Below are 21228 nucleotides of genomic sequence, written 5' to 3' on the forward strand. Positions count from 1 at the left end.
TTTACTTATAAATTCCACAAGGAAACTTTAGGGACTGGAGGACAAGCACAAAGGGCTGGATGATGGAGACATTATTTATGTATATAATAAACAGCTTTATTTACTGTTGGATTTTCAGTGCTTAGAACATATAATAGGTCCTCAATAAAAAACAACAACAACAAATTGTTGAATGGCAGAATAAGGAAGGGGTTTTGGTGCTACACACAGGAATATGTGTGCTTTGCTGCCCACTTTCTTCTTGTGATGGCTACAGCCATTGTGCCACTGCTAGAGGGGAGAGTGAAGTTTATGGAATTAAGGATGTGGCACGGAACCTATAACACGGTTTCCTCTGCCGGATCTAACAAAATAATAATTCTATTTAAGAAAGATAAGTAGAAATAAAGTTGCAGTGTCAGCTTACTTGAAAAGGAATCAGGAATCCTAGCACCGAGTAAATGTACTTTTGGAAAATTCATGTATGTCCTGGCAAGCTGATAAACTCATTGGGCCCATCAACTATAGAGGAACCCCCACCTCTGTCCTCGTCCAGTGCAGTTTCATTTCATTTGTACATTCCCAAGATTATACAACTTGGTCAGGCTATCACCTGGCTCAGAGGATAAAGGCATCCGATGCACCTTTGCCTGGCTCATTTTCAGCTCCTGTGTGACTTTTTTAGAATCAGAGTTATTGAATTGTAAAAATCTAGGATTGCAATTCACAGAAGAATGAGTGATGTGTATAAAGTGAACATGTGTATAGTTTCCTCTGAAAGACTGGAATAAGTTATTTGGGTGGGGTAGGCGTTTGAGTTGGTGAAGGAGATCCAGCATGTTAAGTAGGCTGTGAGTAGATTAGGCCAGATGACCTGTGTCCCAAGATGATCCACAAGTTCTCCAAAAAAGGACAGATGATGACTTCAGGTGATGGAAGAGTTCACAACCAGGAGATGAAAATGTACAAACACGAGAGTCAGGGCAAGGAGATAATGGTGGAATGAGCTGCCAGGTTAGAGGTTGGAAGTTAAGAGAAAACCAGAGGAAGAAGAAGATATGGAACGTATCGGCTGGGTATGTGCTACAGACCATCTTTATTCAGTGTCCAGTGCATGCTATAAGCCAGGCTGGCTTAGGACCTTGGACAAGAGAGAAGGATCTTTTCCTATCCCTTTTCCGATTCTGAAATGGCTAGATGAAGAGACATTCAGACTTAGCGAAATAAATTAAGTAAACAACACAGATTCTGTCATCCAGTACGGAAAACTAATTATCATAAAAATAAACAGTTTTGAACAAGTTTAAAAATGATGGATACATCAAAATACTACTAAGGGAAGTCAGGCCCAACCGAAGTTTTAGGTTAGTCAAGAAAGACAGTGATGCTTTCCCGTGATCCACCCTTTGGTGTTTCTGTCAATAACAGAACACTGAGCTGGATGGTCCAGGGATCTCGCCCTGTAAGATAGTTCCTACATTCTTATGTCATGTCTTAATTCATCCCATTAGCTCCCTTATGAAAACAAATCACAAACACATAATAACTTCGAATAAAATGCCTTGCCATCAGAAATGTCTCGATCAGACCTGTAAGTAAAATGTGAAACATAGGAATATGTTCTGGTATGTGTATCAGTTTATGATGACCCCTTCTCCCCCTTAACAGGCTGGTTCATATGAACTCCCAGAATCCTGACCACTAATTTAATCTAATTCTGACCCCGATCTTTGTAAAAATTCAGGACTTGACGTCTCTGACTCTGACTCATTTGTTAAGTGATGACACTTCTCATCCAGTGCGGAGGGAACCAAACATTCCTGCAAACCCATTTATTACCAGGGTGACTTTGCTATGGGTGCCTTTGACTTTAGAGGATTTATTTATCCCAGTATCACTGTATCAATTCTCCCCTATTACATCAACTCAGGCCTGAAAAAATTAAGGCCTATCCCATAGCCAGTGCTTCTCCAGATTTAGATCAAACCTTTCTGAGCAGAAGGGGCATTTTGAGTAATAGAACGGCTCCGTCTTTGTTTCTCCTAAATTTGATGTAGCCAAGCTATTTGACTCCAAATATAGCTAGATAGCTCAAATACAGCTCTAAGCTTTCATCTACAGTTGACCCTTAAACAACACAGGTTTGGACTACGAAGGTCCACATACAGGAAGATTCTTTTTCCATAGATACAGCACAGTCTTATCAATATATTTTCTCTTCCTTATAATTTTCTTAACATTTTCTTTTCTCTACTTGCTTTATTGTAAGAATACAGTATATAATACAAATAACATATAACACATGTGTTAATAGAATGTTTATGTTATTAGTAGGCTCTCAATAGTTAAGTTTTGGCGCAGTCAAAAGTTATACTCAGATTTTTGACCAGGCAGGGGTCAGCGCTCCTACCCATCCCTACCCCTCTCATGTTGTTCAAGGGTCAACTGTGTATCTGTTAAAACAGCTTGCTTCAAAGAATATTTTGGATTTGTTTATATGATAACTCAAACTTGTTTTGTGTTTATCTGGGAAAAAAAATGAGCTACTTATATGTATAAGAAAAGTTTGCAAATGCAGAGATGGTGTCAGTTGAAGGACCCTGTATTGCACTCAGTAATGCCAAAAAGCATCTCACCCAGAGGCTAAGCCGCCTGGATTCTGGGTACCTATGGGAAAAGTTTCTCCAACTCTGTATGATGAGGGGGTTGTAACACATAATTTCTAAAGTCCCTTCCAGCTCAGAGAGACTGTAATTTTTGAACAAATATATCCCCTGCCTTTTGGTAATTTTCCAGTGGAAAACGATGCAGGCCCACGTGTAAAATCTTTAATTTTGTCATTAGAAGCCCCCCCACTCCCCCCCACCCCGAGGTTTTCCAGTACCCGTGGAGGCGGTGTCTACGCATGCGCGCTGTGCTTCCGCCCGGGCCTGGGCGTGGTCTCTGAGTTTGAGGGGTGGAGTCCTTAGCCTGAGGAGCCTGCTGTTGCGGAACGAGGACAAAGGGTGGTGTGACGTTGTCGGTAGGTCACAATGGGCAAGAGAGGGTTAAAGGTGGCCCCGGGGTTGGTCGCGTGGAAGGCTCAGGAGGCAGGCGGGCGTTTGTGATTGGCTCAGGTTGAGGGATGAAAAGCAGTAGCGGTGGGGACCAAGGGGGCGGCTAGGGGAGGCCCCTCCCTAGCGCGACCCGCGTCTCCTGCCCTCGGAGAGTATGTCAGGCTTGTCCCCGGCAGGCTGCAAAGAGCTGAGTGGTGGGTACTCAGCGCCCGCGCACCTTCCTGGTTGCTCCCTTCGGAGTGCTCGGAGCGCAGACCAGGCTCAGCCACCTGTCATCGAGGCCTGGGGAGCCGTGGTGGCCTGCCTGTGAGGTGTGGTGAGGGAGGTGTGGAGGAGCCCCAGAGAGCTATCTTGATAAAAGACCGCCATGAGCCGCGAATCTGTGTTCCCATATTACACAGCGGAAAGTAGTGTGTAGTGAGCATTTGTATTACTTCCACGGGGACACTGCAGCGACATCTGTACAAGGGAGAGTGTGCTATATTCAAGTACCCACCGATCTGTGAGAGAGACTATCCAGATCAGCAAAAGAGAAGTGACTGATGTACACCATGTGCTGGTGGTGACCTTGAGCCTCACATCCCACAGCCCAGCAACACCTGATAGAACTGTGATGCTGGCCCAGCCAGCCGCATGCTAGGAGAAGCATGTCAGGTGTGGACGACACCCAGGGAAGAGGCCTGGGCCTACTGAGACCTTGGAGCCAACCAGGCAGCTTTCCTTGAAGTTTGTAAAGATAGCCATCCAAGTCATGAGAAACAACAGCCCCACCCGAAGCTTGCCACTGGCCACATTTTTAACCTTCAGCTGTGTCCCCTTCAGGTACAAGGGATTTTTTTTTTTTTTCACTAGGAAAACCTTGTTTACCCCCAAGACCACCATGGAGGCTTACAGCTGTGCCCAGGTCATCCTAGAGGAGGCCACAGGGGACATACCTGTGTTTGAGGCAGAGCTCAGTGGTTGCGGAGCCCCATGGACAAGGGGATCACCATCAGGTCAACATCAGGAGCCTCCCCATCGTCCCTGAGGTGTTTGGGCCCATTCATTATGAACTGTGCTCCTTTCATTATGAACTGTGCTCATGGAAGTACACCGTTTCCTAATCACAGTGCCTACAGTGCCTGACAGAGGGGCAGCAGTGGTAATGATAGACACCACAGCAGGAGCTGTGGACAGGGAGGCAACGCAGTACAGACTTGGCACATTAATACAGCACCAGCAGGGAATAGCCTTCATGGATCCAGCAGGAAGTGGAACCCACATGTCCATTACAGGTGCTTATGCTGTGGCCTCAGAGGTCTTCACATAGTGGGAGGAAGTGCTTGCTTCTAGAGCGTACTTGCAGCATGTCAGCAAGAGCTGCTGGTCCCTCCCCTGTGGGTAGCGTGTGTGTGCTGACTGCAGGGCAGAGACGACCAGCAAAACTGTTGCAGAAGCAGCTAAAGGCCTCACAGCAGACCTCTTGCCTCAGTCTTGCAGAGTGAAGGCTACACAGTGGACGGGATGGAAGCCCGAGAGCCCCCCAGCCCAAGGCTGAAGCCCAGAGGGAGTGAAAGGAAAAGGAGAGAATTCCACCAGAAGTCCATTCCAGCACCATAGGACTGGGGAAGACAGACAACCCTAATAGCATCCTTCTTCTGCTCCTTAACTCCCTAATATAGGGGTGAAGGAAAGGAAAAAGCCCCAGCTGCCCAGGAGGCTGAGGACACAACTCCTCCCCCATGAAAACACCAGTCTCAGCCCTACCACAAAGGAGTCTAGGTTATCCCAAAATTGAGAGGAGCTGAACTACCACTAGTTCAGGGTCTTCAAGCAGAGAGTGTTCTTCACAAACTTCAAAGCCTGCCTAACTGCAGAGTAGAGAGGCGAACATCAAATCCAAGATGGTGGAAGGGGCGGCATGGGGGTCACCATGCAGTCGTCTCAGTGTGACTAGGGCTAGGGATCACTGGGACCATATCTGAGACCAAGGACAGAGTAATTAATTTTGAAGCCTATCAAAAAAGGAGTTAGAGCATGGAGACCTAGGTGTTTCCAGTTTAGCTTGCCTTAGATTTAAGTAAATAACTTTAAAAAATGAATAAAATACATTCTAGGAATTAAAACAAAACACCATAAAGCACAATTCAAAGGCACATCTCTTTTCATCATGAAATTCACGTACGTGTGTTGGTGAGAAGAGTCTTGTAGGTGATGGAAGAATCCGAAAACACCTGTATTCACACCGAGAGCGAAACTGTGACTCAGTGGGCCTATGCTGGTCAGAAGAGTCTCTTACCTTCTTTCTTAATATCTTTGGACTGCTGTAACAAAAATTCATACACCGGGTGGATTATAAATAAACATGTTTCTCACAGTTCTGGGGGCTTGGAAAGCCAAGGTCATGGTGCCAGCAGATTCACTGACTGATGAAAGCCCACTTCCTCATTTATGGCTGTGTTCTCACTAGAATCTCCCATGGCAGAAGGGACAAGCGTTCGCTCTGGGGCCTCTTATAAGGGCACTAATTACATTCATGAGGACACCACCTTTAGGGCCCAATCACCCCCCAAAGACCCCACCTCCTAATACCATCACTTTGTGGGGCAAGATTTCAACATATGAATGAATATTCAAGAAACACAAACAGAAAAAAACCTATAGGGCCTTCCTTTTCTCTAAAATGCACCTATTTAATTATGTAGCCCAGTGAGTCTCAAACTGCAGTGGACTGAAGAATCAGCAAGGGTACTCTCCAAAATGCTGATTCCTGGCCTTAGACAAACTGGGATAGGACCATCCTAAGTGATTCTGATGGAGGTGACCCAGGATCTTCACTTAGAAAAACCCTGGTACATAGTCCAATTTAAGAATCGACCTTGAGAGTCAGCAAGTAGGCCCTGTAGGTTTTTCATGTAGGTGTGTTCATCTTTTTGAACTCTGTGCTGGTTCATTTTAATCATACCTACGGTAGACATTCACCTGATTAACAAATGTTGGAATAAGAGCTTACTGTATGCCAGGCACTATTTTAGGTGTCTATCAGTTAAACCTTTGGATTTTTTAAAAGATCTATTTTTTATAATGCTATACACAGTCTACCTAATTTTTTAAGCAGCTGTATTGTATGGGTGAGTGCTGCATAATCTAAGGGACAGAGGATGGGATGGAGAAGAGAGACAATAGCCCTCTTTGTTCTTATCCTTCTGATAATTACCTTTGCAAAGCAGAGAGCATGCACTGAGCTTCAAGCTTTATAATGTTGCCAAAGATATAAATACAAATGTGCCATGAACTATGTAGGAAAAGACAACTGTTTTTCAACAGTGGGTTGGGGGTGGGGAGGTCATGAAGCAGTGGCTATACAGTACAAAAGAAAATGACACATCCTTCTGTTGTTTCGAGAAGGTATCCAAATTGGGAAACAAACTTCTCTGTCTCCCCTCTTAGTGACTGGGGACTAGATCGAAGGAGAAATGACATACACATTTAAGGAAAGGAAATAAAATGCCTTATTGCCCAAGATACCAAATGATTGCTTCTTTCTTACAATATTACCTCGTCACAGTCTTGTGTCATATGTAGGAAAAAATTGGGTCCTTTAGCAAATGATAGTCACCGTTGGGAAATCCATTTGCTCTGGTTTCTACAAAAACAGAAGGAGAGGTTCACAATGTTGACATGTGTGGTATAAGGCCTAACGCTAAGGCCCTGTATTATGGACCACCTCGGCATCTGGTGAAATTGCAGGGGGCCTTGAATGTCCTCGTGGACCTCATGGATAAGGTCCCTCGCCAAATAACCCTCCTTATCAAGGAAACCAGAGGTTGTTCCTACTTCTCCTGGAGGAATGGGTTTCAGTCCCCTGGTAGCTAGCCGAATTATTTAAACAAGCCACCGAGGGAGCCAGATGCCACCTCCCTGTCTTGACACTACAAAGTCAGTTTGCCCCAGCCCTTAGCTGTTCCTTATTCTGTTCCTGTGTGGCCCTGCATGACATCAGTGTCCTCCTCTGGGCTGTAAGTCTATGTGACTCACGAGCTTCTGTGGGTCTCCTCTTCCAGTGTGGGTGTCATCGATTTGGCCATCCCTATAACCTTAGGGCAGGAATCCCTCCCTCACCAGCAGGAAGATTGGAGGTGATTAAAACATGTTTTATCCACTGAATAGGATCTTTGTTAAAATAAAACAAATTTCTGTATGTTCAAATAAAATAGGCCTGTGCATAATTTTAGAAGGCATTTTCTTTTTTTTTTTTTTTTACCAATAACAAGATGGTCAGAAAAAGTGATCTCCTCGGATACATTGTTTCTCTTCTAGCCTGTGCTTGTGATAGTCTGGTGGTAACGATCGAAATGCTTGGCCAGTTACACCGTGTCTGCAAGGGCCACCAATTATCATGGCCACACTGAGCCCAGAAATGAGTCAATCTGGGGTAAAGGAGGGAGTCATCATTTCTCAGGAAGCAAACTAAAGCCCGTACAAGAAACAGGGCCTCCCTCCAGTTTACGTGTAGGTTAGGAATATGATTAACACCTGTTGCTTCGTTAACCACAAATAAGAGCTAGGCTCCCAAGGGCCGCCAGCACAGCGGGCATCAGGGCTCCAGAAGAAGGTGTGAGGGGGAAAGAGGGGAGGAGCGGGTATGTGCCATCAAGTCCAGGTTCTGCCCCAACTGCATGTGCCCACCAGGGGCACGGGGACCCTTCGCAATTTCTGCCCAGGGATGGTTTCCACCCGGGAGTGTCTGGTGGCCAGGCAATGAAGGCCCACTCAGGCTGCGTAAAGATTATGTTACATAAACTTAGGTGAGGCCAGCAAGTAACGGAAGCGGCCGTTGACTTACCATAGGCAGCAGTGGGGTTGAGGGGCTGCCTCTGCTCATATTTGTGAGAATTCCCTCACAGTGCTCCCCTGAAGTGGACCATAAATGCTGGTTTGCACATCATCAAATGCACCTGGGTGTTCTATACTCAAAGTAGCTACCATTTATTAGCTCCTGTGTGCCACCCACGGCTACATTATCTCCTTTAATCCGCTTACCCATTTTTTGAGATAGGAATTATTATCCACATTTCACCAAAGAGGAGACTGCATTGAGTAATTTATTCAGAGTTGCACAGCTAATAAAAGGCGGAGTCTAGATTCAAACCTAGAGCCAAGGTTCGTCACGGCAACCAGGATGTGTCTGGGCATTTCTGGGGAGAAGGAACTAGAAGCAGGGGGGCTATCTAGGACAATCAACTCCACGTACAATGCTAATAAAGAGATAGGTCATGGCTTTACTACAAATACAGTTTTGTATCAGAGCAAGAAATCAACCAGGTGTCCCATAAGCATCTATGTCAGGGTCGACAATCCAGTTAAGATGAAATAGACACATAACCACATAACCACACTGTGTATTTTGATGTCATTTGCTCCACAGCTTGCACCTTACTGTACAGATTTGTCGAAGTCGTGTTTTGTGTTTTACATAAAGCATGATTCAAAAAAGGCACGCTCTGGCATTGATCAGCAGCCAGCACTGCATACTGGTTGCGTGTTTATTTCTCCTTCCCTTACCTAAGCATGTTTACATAACATCAATACCCAGAGCAGGAGCCAGATGATGTTATGCTAACTGATGGGAACAGAAGAGTTCTGCGGAGCTCAGCACTTCAGGACAGAGCTGCCTTCTGACGGTATCTAGTAATGAGAAACTCTCCACCTGGAAAACACACCTCCTGGAGATGTGAACTCAGTTCATTTCCTTTGACTGCTTCTCTTGGGTGGATGGTAGCCTGTCTTTAATTTCCACTGAGTAGTTAGGGTTTGATTTAAGCAACTATAAAATCCGTTGAGGCTTCCAAAAAAAAAAAAAAAAAAACTTGACCCGGCTGAATGTGTCATGACCTTCGTGAGGGTCTCTTCTTAAAAATTCATTGTTATGACGTATTTTCGACATAATGGTTTATAATGGCATTTACGGAGCTTAATGTTAGGTCTGAAGGATTCACTTGGAAATTATGTAATTTGAGCAACAGCTATGCTAATTGTGTTCGCTCAGAAGAGTGTTTACAGGGACATGAAATCACTGTTTTGGAGACACCGTCCTCAAACCAGAAGAGGTTAGTCCCCCTCACCACTTCAGCACTTACTTTAATTAGTATTTATGTACACCCTATAAATATGTAATTATTTGTACACGTCTGCTCTGTGGTCTCTAATTAGCTTTGACTCCTCTTTGTTACCTCGAAAAGGAATTTCTTTCAGATGCATGTATGTCTCCCTCCTCTCCCAGTTCCAAAACTAGCTGAATCCTCGGAGCACTGTGAACACACACCAGGATTTCATCTGGCAGCAAGAGTTTCAAGTCAATTAACGATCTCGCAGTTCTGCAAGCCTCTCATAGGAATCAAACCTAAATGACTCTTCCCAGAGACAAGTCATCTCTTGGGTAGTTTCTTGTCTTAGAGTAAAAACACTTCCAATTATTTGTTTATGTAATCAAATGGCCACGCCCTCCTCTGAGAGCCCACGTTAGAAGGAGAGTCAGCCTCTAAAGAAGCATCCATTTGTAGAAGATCTCCCTGTATCTAGAGGCCAAAGATAGTTTAAATGTATATGCTATTTCTATGTTATTTATCTACTAATTTACCTAATTTCCTATTCAAATTTTTTTTCTTAGCCTTTTCACTCAGAGCTATGAGCAACCCTTGATTCTTGCAGCCCATGCCTACAAGTATTTCTAGAGCTCTTCTACGAAAATCAGGCATATTAAAGCCTGAACTTCTCTAGTGGTTAAATTCGGAGGGATTTTTTTTTTTTCTTCACATTGTGAAGGATCCTTCACTTAACAAAAGGGACCAGGGACCTTTCATCTCTTCTTTCTGTAAATATTATTGAGCACATCTGTGAGATTAAAAAAAAAAAGAGTTCTCTGGATGACAATACAACAGTGTGAAAGTACTGACTGCCACTGGCCATGGCCCTCAGTTCCCTTCACCACCCACATGGTACCTCTTCTCTAGCAGGACAGTCTAGCACACTGACCAAGCAAGTGTGGCATGGTGCTCTGAAAGATATGTTGCTAGACCTGACTATCTAGCAGTGGGAACCTCATTTCCATACAGGGACTCAGAGAAGGCCTAACATCAGGAGGTATGTTAACATGAGATATGTTTAGCTTTCAGACCTGTGCCGGGAAGGGCTTCATGGTTGAGGGATCAGCGTGGGCAAAGGATCTAAAGTGGGAAAGAATTCAATCTATTCGAGCAACTAACGAAAGGCCAGTGTGGCCAAAGAAATTTAGGGGTGGAGAAAAATGTGGAATGAGAAGAAGTTGGAGAGGAGTCAGAATCCAGATCACTCAGGTAAAAAGGATTTGGATTTTATTCCAACTGAAAGGAAAGTCACTGAAAGGTTTTAAACTGGGGATTGACCCTGATTGTGGTATAGATGATGGGTTGAAGGGGGAAAGTAGAAACAGAATAAATGGGGAACTATTTGAGTACTTTCTCCTAATGTATCTAAAAATATAATTTGCCTTTAAAACACAAAGGAGATTATATTTTTCAGGGGTATATTTCAGGTAAAATAAGATGCAAAGTATATCCATTGGTAATTGTTTATTTCATTATATGCATCTATTTTTTCTTTGATTTTTTTTTTCTACACTGCTACTCCTTAATTTGCTTTCCCTTGTATTTTTCCCTAATTTTTAGGGGGTGTTTTTTGACCAAAGAGATCATTTATGATAAAGCTATGACCTATAATCTAACGTTCATCATATATAATGTATTACTATTGCTGTTATTTAAATATCAGATGATAAAAGCACTCTAAACAATATTTCACTGATTCAAAACATGTTCCTAAACTATTAATTATTGTCTTCCCATCAAAGGTCAACATCGTCTTTCCTTCCATCTTATTTGAAACATCTAATTCTTCCCTTGCTGATGAGCATGACCTCTGGAGATCAAGTAGGAGGTTCCTGAAGAAAGGGCACATCTCTGGAATATATTTCTTTTTTTTTTAATTTTCTTATTGTTATGTTAATCACAATACATTACATCATTAGTTTTGGATGCAGTGTTCCATGATTCATTGTTTGTGCATAACACCCAGTGCTCCACGCAGAACGTGCCCTCTTTAATACCCATCACCAGGCTAACCCTTCCCCCCACCCATGAGGTGTCTGTTTCAACAGTAAAACAATTTTTTTAAATACTTGAATTGTCAAAACTAAGGACTGGCAGAAAACACACATGGAATGAGGACAGAATTCCCATGACCAATAGTGAAAATAAAGTGTTGAGAAGGTGTACCAAGTCACGCTTTGCCTCTCTGCATCTTCAGTCTTCCCTTCAAAGAGCAAAAACCATGTACAGTATAAGAAAATACCTCCTCGGGACGCCTGGGTGGCTCAGTTGGTTAAGCGACTACCTTCGGCGCAGGTCATGATCCTGGAGTTCCAGGATCGAGTCCCGCATCGGGCTCCCTGCTTAGCGGGGAGTCTGCTTCTCCCTCTGACCCTCCCCCCCTCATGTGCTCTCTCTCTCTCATTCTCTCTCTCAAATAAATAAATAAAATCTTAAAAAAAAGAAAATACCTCCTCATGGTGCATAACTCGACATGCTCGGGCTGTACACACTAGCGAACAGGACTCTGTGTCCCTCTTCTTGGGCTTATGGTTTGAGAGGGAGCCGACGTGCCGTCATCCTTCCTAAAAAATTCCCACCCTCTTCTCTATGTCTATGTCTATCCAGATCCAGCCACTTTCTGAAAATAACTGTGATGGGAAGGGGTAGAAGAAAGACAGTGTCTGTTGGTTTAAGTACACTCACTGCTAAAACAAATAAACCCTAATATTTCAGTGAATGCAGTAGAAGTGTTTTCCTCCCTCACACAGTAGGATGGTGATGAGGAGGTGGGGCAAGGTCTGCTCCACACAGGGACTCAAGGATCCAAGTTGCCACATGTTCTGCCCTCTTAAACATGTGACTTCTTGGGGAGGGAGGTGGGAAGTTGTTCAAAGGGTATAAAGGTAACAGTTATGCAAGACCTATATATTTTAGAGATCTGCTATCAACACAGTGCCCCTAGTGAACAATGTGGTATCGTGCACCTTGAAATATATGTAGATCTCTTGTGAAGTGTTCTTATCACACACACACACACACACACACACACACACACACACACACACACACACACAAAAGCAAAGGGAGACAAGGAAAACTTTGGAGGTGATAGATATGTTTTGTTTTGGGTTTTGATGGGTAGGTTATCACAGGTATATGCATATGTCCATGCTTATCAAATTGTATACACCAAAAATGTGCAGTTTTTCATATATTAATTATACCTCAATAAAAAACATGTGACTTCTCATGCTCCCCTGAGCACCAACTGCCAGCGAACGGATGTGGGAAGAGAGAGTGGGCCACATACGGGAGTTTTTGCTTGGTCAGATCTAGAGGCGCTATACATCACTTCCACTCATTCCTCTGGCTAGAATCCTAACTGTAAAGGAACTGAGGTAGCTAGTCTGGCCCTGTGTCCAGGAAGAAGAGGAAACAGGGTTGGTGATCAACACCTCAGTCACATCGAGGATGTTGTGCTTCTCATGTGTAAAGAGCTAAGAGTAGGAGTGGGAAGTGGACTGCTGGAAATTGTGTTTTATTTACTCATTTGCTCACAGTTACCGAGAATCAGAAATTGGGGATGGAAAAAAATAATTCATTGTTTTGCAGTAGATGAATATCTATTAGAAATTTGAAATGGCGATCAACTTATTTCAACTAAAGATCTGAGGAGGGAATTTATTCATTACCTACATTCAAAGGGCAGAACGAAAGTGATTTATCTTTGGCATATTTATGTTGGCAAACAATGAGTCCATGCTGATTACGAGTAAAGACAAAAACTAAATGGGGCTTATAAAATTTTTCTTGGAAAAAAATTAAAGGAAACATCACAGGAAGACAGATTAAAAACATACCTCTGAACATGATTTGTTATCAAAACCATAGTAAAACACCCTAAACCGAATGAGAGACAGCAAAGCTTCTAGGAAATGAAAGTTGTGTGAGGAATGAATGGTCCAAGATGAGAGAAAAATGTAAAAGAGAGGAAATGGGGGGAGGGTCGTTAATGACATAAGAAAGGATGGAAAAGGCGCTAAGTATGTAATCCGAACGTTCAAGTCTTCTTTGGAAGTGCATGGGGTACAAGTGGAGTGGAAGAAAATGAATTGGGGATATGAAAACAAACTGGAATTTTCACAGAATGAAAAGAAAGTGAATAGATGTGCAAGGATGTCAAGAAAGAGAACTGAGCTCTCCATGCTGGTTGAGTTGGCTTTTGGAAAAAAAGCTGGAAAAATACTTTATGAGGGTGATTTAAGAGCTGTATATGGAGATTAAGAGTCCTTGAATTCCAGGCAAACGTGAAGTAAAAGATACAAAGAGACACATCCTGGCACATATTTTGATTTATAAGGATAAAAAATTTAAATCCTACCCGGGTCAAAAGACAAGCCACCCACAAAAAAGGGAAAAACAGGTGAGAATTCACCTGCCTCTGCACCTCTCGAGAGCTGGCAATGAGGAGAAATTACTATCTAATGCCACGACAAGAATCATTTGAGATCCAGCTCTTCCTAGGCAGCCAAATTGTATTTTACGCAAAATAAAGATATAGTCAGAAATGCAATCACTAGAAAATGTATCATTTGTGTACTTTTTTTGAAAAAATATTAACAACATACTCAAACCGACTAGTAGTGAAGCAAAATTGAGAGCTCAGGAACGGTACAGGAGTGCTTGGGTTGAGCACCAAAAGCAGTCCTATGTCACATTAAATCTTAATGATCTCCTAAATACAGCTGCAAATGAAATCATATCAGGATACTTCTTGGAAGACAAAATATATAATGTGAAAATAGTCTCGTTTATTTTATATACATCCTGCCCCTTCTCCATCCCTGCGGCAGCCTTGGAGGCACCTCTCTGGAGGTTCTGCTGAATACACTGGAAATCCCACCAGAGTGGCAGGTAAAAGGGAGAGGTGAAGGCACATAACAAAATGACATAACTGAGTAAAATGGCAAGCCTTTGCAAAGTTTGAGCAGAGGAGTTTATGATGTGATTTCCATCTTCGGAGGTTACATTGGCTGCTTTGTAGAGAACAGACCTTAGTTCAATGAGCTTGGGAGAAAGGAGACCAATTAGAGGGCTACTGCAAGAAATGGTGGGGACTGGATGAGAATATTCAGATTTGGGATATATTTTACAACATGCTTTTTTGGAAAGTCCAAGACAGCTTAAGACCCCCATAATGAAAGATTTCAAGTTGGGAAATACAACATCATCCTACAGTTCTAGGTCTTATTTAGGGGAAATCTTTTTATGTATCCAAAAGAAAAAAAAAAGGAATTTTTCCTGGTGTGATAATTCTTCAGGTTGGCAAAAAACAAATCAACAAATCTCATATTTCCTTTTATAGGAAAATTTTGTTTGTGGTTGGACTTAATTTCTATTTGGGCAAGGAGTGGCTCTTATTAAAAGACAAGCTTTATATGTTTAGTTACACAGATGTCCTTTATTTCTGAAGCTGTCAACAACATCTCCATGATTGCAAGTGGTCTAGGTTGATGTAACCTGCTATATTATAGAGCATTTGAAGTGCATTTGTATTTCCAGAGCTCAGAAAGTACATAATGAGCATTAATGAGTCTTCCCATGCAATTTTTAGCTCACTCCTGGCATTGATCAACTGTTATGCTTAGTGTGGTGAAACTTTCTTCCAGATAAAAAATCCGACTTTGGCCCTGAAGTCTGTTTTTCCGATGGCTATTAATCAATTTTGCAAGCTGCCTCAAATTCTTTTTGGAGATAGGCTGTCATAAATAAGTAAAAATAATTGTTGGTTAGTCCGGAAGTGGGGAAGTGCAAGCTCATCTACGTGCCAGACAACATGGATGGACATATTTATGTATATGGGGAAGCCTGATGCTTCCCTGTGGTTATGCGGGTCATGCTGCTTGCATATCACCCTCTCGTGAGTATCATGAAGGGTTGTAAACAACATGTAATCTAAGGGGCTGCTATCAAAACAAATTCGTTTCATGAGATGTGAACTGCAACTTCACTTTGGCAATGACTTGGGATCGCTGGTTAGGGTTTTTATAGCATGTTTCCGTAATGAGCCTGTATTCCTTATGAAGAGTGGGATTTACAGGAAAACAAAAATTCCCAAGGCTTTTTAAACAGAGACATAAATCGGCTTCCTCATTTCTGGAGTGCAAATAGGTTATATGGCTGAGCAATAGGTATGTAAACATATGTTGAGAAAATATTTGTATTTTATATCAAAGGTATTGTTTACTCTGTGTGTGTTCAACTTATATTTCTAAGTATTTACAAAAGGAAAAATCATGTGTCTTATCTCATGCCTCAGATAAAGTGGGGAAAAAAGAGCTGGCGGGCCTGAGATTGGGAAAAGATCATAAAATATTTAATGACCTGAGGACAAGAAGGAGAGGGCTAAGATCAAACTGTAGCCAGCAAGCCACCAAAGATGGCTGAGTCTCACCTGTCCTGATTGAGAAGTAGGGACCAGGAGTTTGGGGACCTATTTGTTCATGGAAAGAACTCACTGGAATGCATGCTGCTGAGGAAAGAAGCCCATGAGAGGAGCCACCGAGACAGTTGCCCCTGGGGTGTCAAGGACTGACATGTTTATAGTCTTTGGGTAAGCACATGAAGGAAAGGAAGGGATGAAGGAAGAGGGGAGGGTCCAAGCTTCTGGCATAGTCCTGCCATGGCCACTAAAAACAGAAGGCTATGAAAGCCACAAATCCCTAACCCTTGAAGTGATATGTGAGTGTCTATACCACACCAACTCTACAAGTAACAAATCATGTGATGGGTTTAAAATAGAATAACCCTAGAATCTATGGCATATGAATATTTGATCCACGAATGACATATTTTGCTTTGAAAGCAATCACCAGAACATTTCACATATAGTGTATTATGTATCTGTATTAGTTACGTGTCTATATCTATGTCAGTTATATATCTATGTTAGTTATGTATGCCACATATAGTCTAACTACATAGAGTGATACATGTCGGTAATAATATATATCTCTTTCAATATATATCGGTTATAATTTAAGAATTTCACAGGAATATATTAATTAGTAATTAAATCACCTCACAGTTTACTTAGACTGGTCTCATCTGTTAAAAAAAAAATACTTTCAGGAGCACCTGGGTGGCTCATTCAGTTAAGCGTCTGACTCTTGATCTCAGGTCATGATCTCAGGATCATGAGCTCGAGCTTCTCTTGGGGTTCCTTGCTGGACATAGAGCCTCCTTAAGATTCTCTCTCTCCCTCTCCCTCTACCCCTCCCCTCCTTCTCTTTCCCTCTCTAAAAAACAAAACAAAACAAAACCGGGGCACCTGGGTGACTCAGTCTGTTAGGCATCTGCCTTTGGCTCAGGTCATGATCCTAGGGTCCTGGGATGGAGCCCCACATTGGGCTCCCTGCTCAGAGGGGAGCATGCTTCTCCCTCTCTCTGCCACTTTCCCTGCTTGTGCACATTGCCTCTCTCTCTCTCTCTCTTTCTCTGTCACATAAATAAATAAAATATTTTTAAAAACGAAAACAAAAAAACTTTAAAAAACTAAATAGAGAATAACCCTTCTTTTAGAACAGCATGGAGGAGATAGAAAACAAGATAATAAAAATGCCTTAAAGGTGAAGGGGGGGAAATCAAGCACTAATATTCATATTTTACAAATCTCTGAGAGCTCAAGACTTTTTTGAGGATCTCTAACACCAGTATCTCGAAAAGTCAGCTTTGCTATGCATCTGGAGCCTGTTTACAATGTTTGAAAACTTTAATGTAAGTTCTAACTAAGTTCGTAGCTCTACAGATCAAGTACAGTAAAAGCAGTCTGAAAGTCAGCAAGACCCGACATGAGCTTGGGAATCTTCTTTTTAAGCCTTGCTCTTAAGTAAATCTGTAACTGTTTGTAGTTGTTTATGTCCTTATATGGAAAAAGAATGTATTTTGCTGGAGAAAAACAAAAATAATGAACTGGATTTATGGCTAATTTTTCTCACTTATCTTCTTCCACAAGACCTTAATCCAAGGATGTTCAGGGAAACAGTGCTCCAATTCCAGTTACCAGAAGGGCAAACACGGTATAGGAAACAGATATTTCATTTTTAGATTGCATATTGTAACATTCTAAGTCGCCTTCTTTCCACCAAGAACAGGACACTAAATTTCTTTCGGAGTGAGGAGGCCAGTGAAGCAGTTAGGGATGATGGTAATATTGTATCATGCTGATTTCCAGATTTGGGAGCTGTCCCGCAGTTCTCTAGGAGGGTGCCTTGTTTTTGGGTAATGCACACTAAAGTGTTTGTAGTCAATGAGCATCGTGACTATAATTTACTCAAATGGCTCAGGGAGGAAAAACAGAAGAGACAATGAGAAATCAAATGTAAAATGTTAATGACTAAGGTGACAAGAGGAGGAAGCTTTTTGAATCGTGCTTGCAACTTTTCTGTAAGTTTGAAATTATTTTAAATAAAAAATAAAGCATATACACAAAGACATAGTTTGAAGGGTGTCCAACTGGTCCAATTTTAGATTATTTGAGGTTCAAAAAAATTGTGACTAGAATTGTAACTCAGTGAATAAACAAGAATCCATGAATCCACAATGATAGAAAGAATGAAAAGAAGAAAGAAAGGAAGAGAGAGAGAGAGAGAGAGAGAGAGAAAAGAAAGACGGAAGGAAGGGAAGAAGGAAGGAAGAAAAAGAAGTGCTTACGACCAGAGCCTACTATCATGTCTCTTACTCTGGTCTTAACTCTGACGTTTTTTAGTAAAAAGAGAAATAATCCTTTACCGTGTCTTTTTGAGAGGAACTGTAATTATGATCAGTTGTGGAGTGATAGAAAGGTTTTTTTCAAAAGAATGACATCTCATATATATTAAAGAAATGATAGACTAAAAATCACCATTTAACAACTGTTACAGGGTCCCTCCGTTTTTGTCCCTGATGCACCGAACAATTGGTGACCTGAGAGCAGAATGTGAGGAGAGAGAGTTTATTGAGTAGATAAGTATAGTATACTTGCAAAAGAGAAAGTGGGCCAATGCTGGAGCCAGGGTGGCAATGGCCCCAAGAAGCACCAGCTGTATCCTTTTAAGCCTGCTTTTTGCATATGTAAATTTGGCTTTGATTGACATTTTTGATTGACAGCTGGTGGTTGTATACACTTTGGTTTCTGCGCAGGCGCCTACCCATGATCCATTCTGTTATAATTGTATTTATTAATATATTGCATATTTATGAGTTTCTAATGGGCTTTGTTGTGACTTAGGGTTACCTAAGGGCAAGTTGCACCTTTTGTGCGCATGTTCAGCTCTTTGGAAGTCCCCTTGCGGCTTTTATGCGGCTCTGTGGTTAGGCCTTTCCTGTTCTGTTAACTCTGGGGGTGGCTCCAAGGCTGTGGCTAGCATCTGCTTTATCCCTCCTCGCTCACGCCTGACTGCCTAACATTCCCCCCTCAAGTGATTGGACCCCAAATCTTTGGGAATTGGGGCAATGACCACTCTGGCTTCTTCCAGCTGTGAAGATTTGGGGAGTCTATCCCGCACTGACTGTCAAGAAGGCGGTGGTCGCTGGCGGTGTCCATCCAAGGGACTTCCGAAAGGGAGAGAGTGAGAGGCCTCTAAAGGTTGACTCCTTGGTTGAGGACCAGTTAGAGATTGATGGCCTATAATCTAGAGGAGACGAAGAATACCAATATATTGATTAGTCAGGGTCCAAAGAGTAACATCAGGAGAGCCCCTAGATGAAGGGAATAAAGGGTGTAACCCATTGCCATATGGAGGACAAGGGATTCCACCAGGGGTTTTGGGTGTATTTGTTTTCAAGTTCGGTGGCACAAGTTGTAAGTTCCCATATATCTTGTTGGACTTTTAGGGATGTATTGATATAAAAGCAACATTCCTCTTGCAAGAATAGACAGGTTCCTCCTTGTGCCACTGACAGCAGATCCAGGGCACGTGTGTTTTGGAGAACAACTGCAGCAAGAGAGCCCTCTTTCCAAACCTTGATTAGAACCTGGTCACCAGGTTCATGTAGCGGAGGTGCCTCTTACTTGGTGGTGGGAACTGTTAGGCTGTATTCCTTTAATGCCTTCTGATTTTGGATAGATGAGTTTGATCCCAGGAGTCTCTGGATCTATGAAGAAATCTGTAGTTAGGAAAGGTCACCCATCAAGGGCCTCCTTGGAAGCTATACAGAGAAGTGTGATTGGCAAGGCTTCTTTCCAATTTAGTGATATTTCCTTTGTGAGTTTTTTAATAATACCCTTTAGGTATTGGTTGGTCCTTTCCACCTTCCTGGAGAATTGTGGCCTCCAAGCACAATGGAGGTGGTATGTGATACTCAGTGCTTTGGAGGCAGATTGAACTATGGTGGCTACAAAGGAGGGCCCATTGTCACTCTGAAGTGACTTTGGGAGACCAAATTGAGGGATGATTTCATGTAGAAGTTTGTTGATTACTTCAGTTGCCCTTTCAGTCCATGTGGCGTATGCCTCTATGCACCCTATAAAGGTGTCAAGAAGCATGAGGAGGTATTTGTATCCTCTGCAGGGTAGCATCTGGGTGAAATCCATCTGCCAATCTTCTCCTGGGTAGGATCCTCTTTATTGGTTGGGTTAATTGTGGCTGACAGGTGTCTTGGGGGTTGTTATATATGTGCAGATGAGGCAAGAGGTTATTTGTTGAACCATCTGGGAGAGTCCTTTACCTTGGAATGTTCTGGAAATAGGAGTTTGTGAGGCATCTTGCCCTAAATGAATGGAGTCATGAAGGACTTTAACTAGTTTCCATTGAAGATTTTAAGGAATGGCCAAGATTCCATCTAACAAATACCATCTGCTGTCATCCAGGGAAAAATTCTTTTTGTTTGCACAGGCTTTGTCTTTTTCTGTATATTTGGGCTGTGGCAGTGGTAGAGGGCTGGGTATGAAGGCCCCCTGTAGGCAAGCCTGCTGGATTGGCAGGTGATCTGCAGCCTTGTTGCCCTGTATTATTTCTGAATCCCCTTTTTGAGGACCCCTGCAATGGACCACTGCCACTTCCTTGGGTTGGTGTACGGCCTCAAGCATGTGGGTTATGTGAGTTGCATATTTGATGGGTGTGTTTTTGGAGGTGAGGTATCCTCTTTTTGCCCAAAAGGCTGTGCAGGCAAGTAGGTCTAAGAAGGCATATTTGGAGTCGGTGTAGATGGTAACCCTCTTGTTCCTAGCCAGCTCTACTGTTCAGCTAGTTGAGTTGATGATTGTTTGGGAGGTCTTGGGCCTCTGTGGTAGAATAAAGGGACACTATCACATAACCAGCTTTTCTCTGGCCCTCTTCCATGAAGCTACTACTATCTTTCATCAGGATTTTGTAAAGGTTGGTCGGTGAGGTCAGGCCTAGGCTTTGTGGATGGAAAGGATCTCTGTGCATGAATGGAAGGGTTCTGTGCCATGCTCTGAGACTGGTAATAGGGTAGTGGAGTTGAGAGCACTGCAAGTGCAGACTGATATTTGAGAGTTTTCTAGTAGTAGAATTTGGTTTGTTAAAATCTGCTGTCAGAGAGCCAAGTTGAAGCCTGATTAGTCATGAGGTCTGGAATTTGATGAGTATTGAGGATTTGTATGGGTGCTCCCAATGTTAGTTTGAGAGCTTCTTCTGTTAGTAAGGCTAGGGCCCTCAGGGCTTGGAAGTTGAGTGGACATCCTCTGGCTGTGGGGGCAAGCCATCTAGAAAGATAAGCCATGGGCTGGGGAGTGGTCCCAAGTTTTTGTATTAAAACTCCCAGAGCAATGCCCTCTTTTTCATGGGCATAAAGTTAGAAAGTCTTGCTGGGTTGAGTAGACCTGTTGCAGGTCCCCTGCTTAAGAGGCTCTTTAATTGTTCATAGCTAACTGTTGTGAAGGTCCCCAATTAAGAGGAGTGGAGTCTGATTTGCCTTTTAGGGCCTCATAGAGCAGTTGGGTAATAAGTCCATAGTTGGGAATCCAGATTCTGAAGTATCCCATAAGGCCCAAGAAGGCCTCAGTTGCTTACAGGTGGAGGCATGGATAAGTTAATTATGGCTTGGATTTGTTCTGGGGAAAGACTGCATCTCAGAGGGGTTAT

The 21228-nt window shown here is 42.7% G+C and overlaps 1 long non-coding RNA gene across 1 annotated transcript; it reads left to right on the plus strand.

The window, feature by feature from the left end:
- The first annotated feature begins 2933 nt into the window (after positions 1–2933).
- LOC113924091 lies at positions 2934–11497 on the plus strand. Its single transcript, XR_003520529.1, has 3 exons — positions 2934–3001; positions 10183–10369; positions 10903–11497. It is a non-coding gene; the product is annotated as an uncharacterized LOC113924091 (long non-coding RNA).
- Positions 11498–21228: the final 9731 nt, after the last annotated feature.

The sequence above is a fragment of the Zalophus californianus genome, chromosome 2 (genome assembly GCF_009762305.2).
Source record: "Zalophus californianus isolate mZalCal1 chromosome 2, mZalCal1.pri.v2, whole genome shotgun sequence".
Taxonomy (NCBI): domain Eukaryota; kingdom Metazoa; phylum Chordata; class Mammalia; order Carnivora; family Otariidae; genus Zalophus; species Zalophus californianus.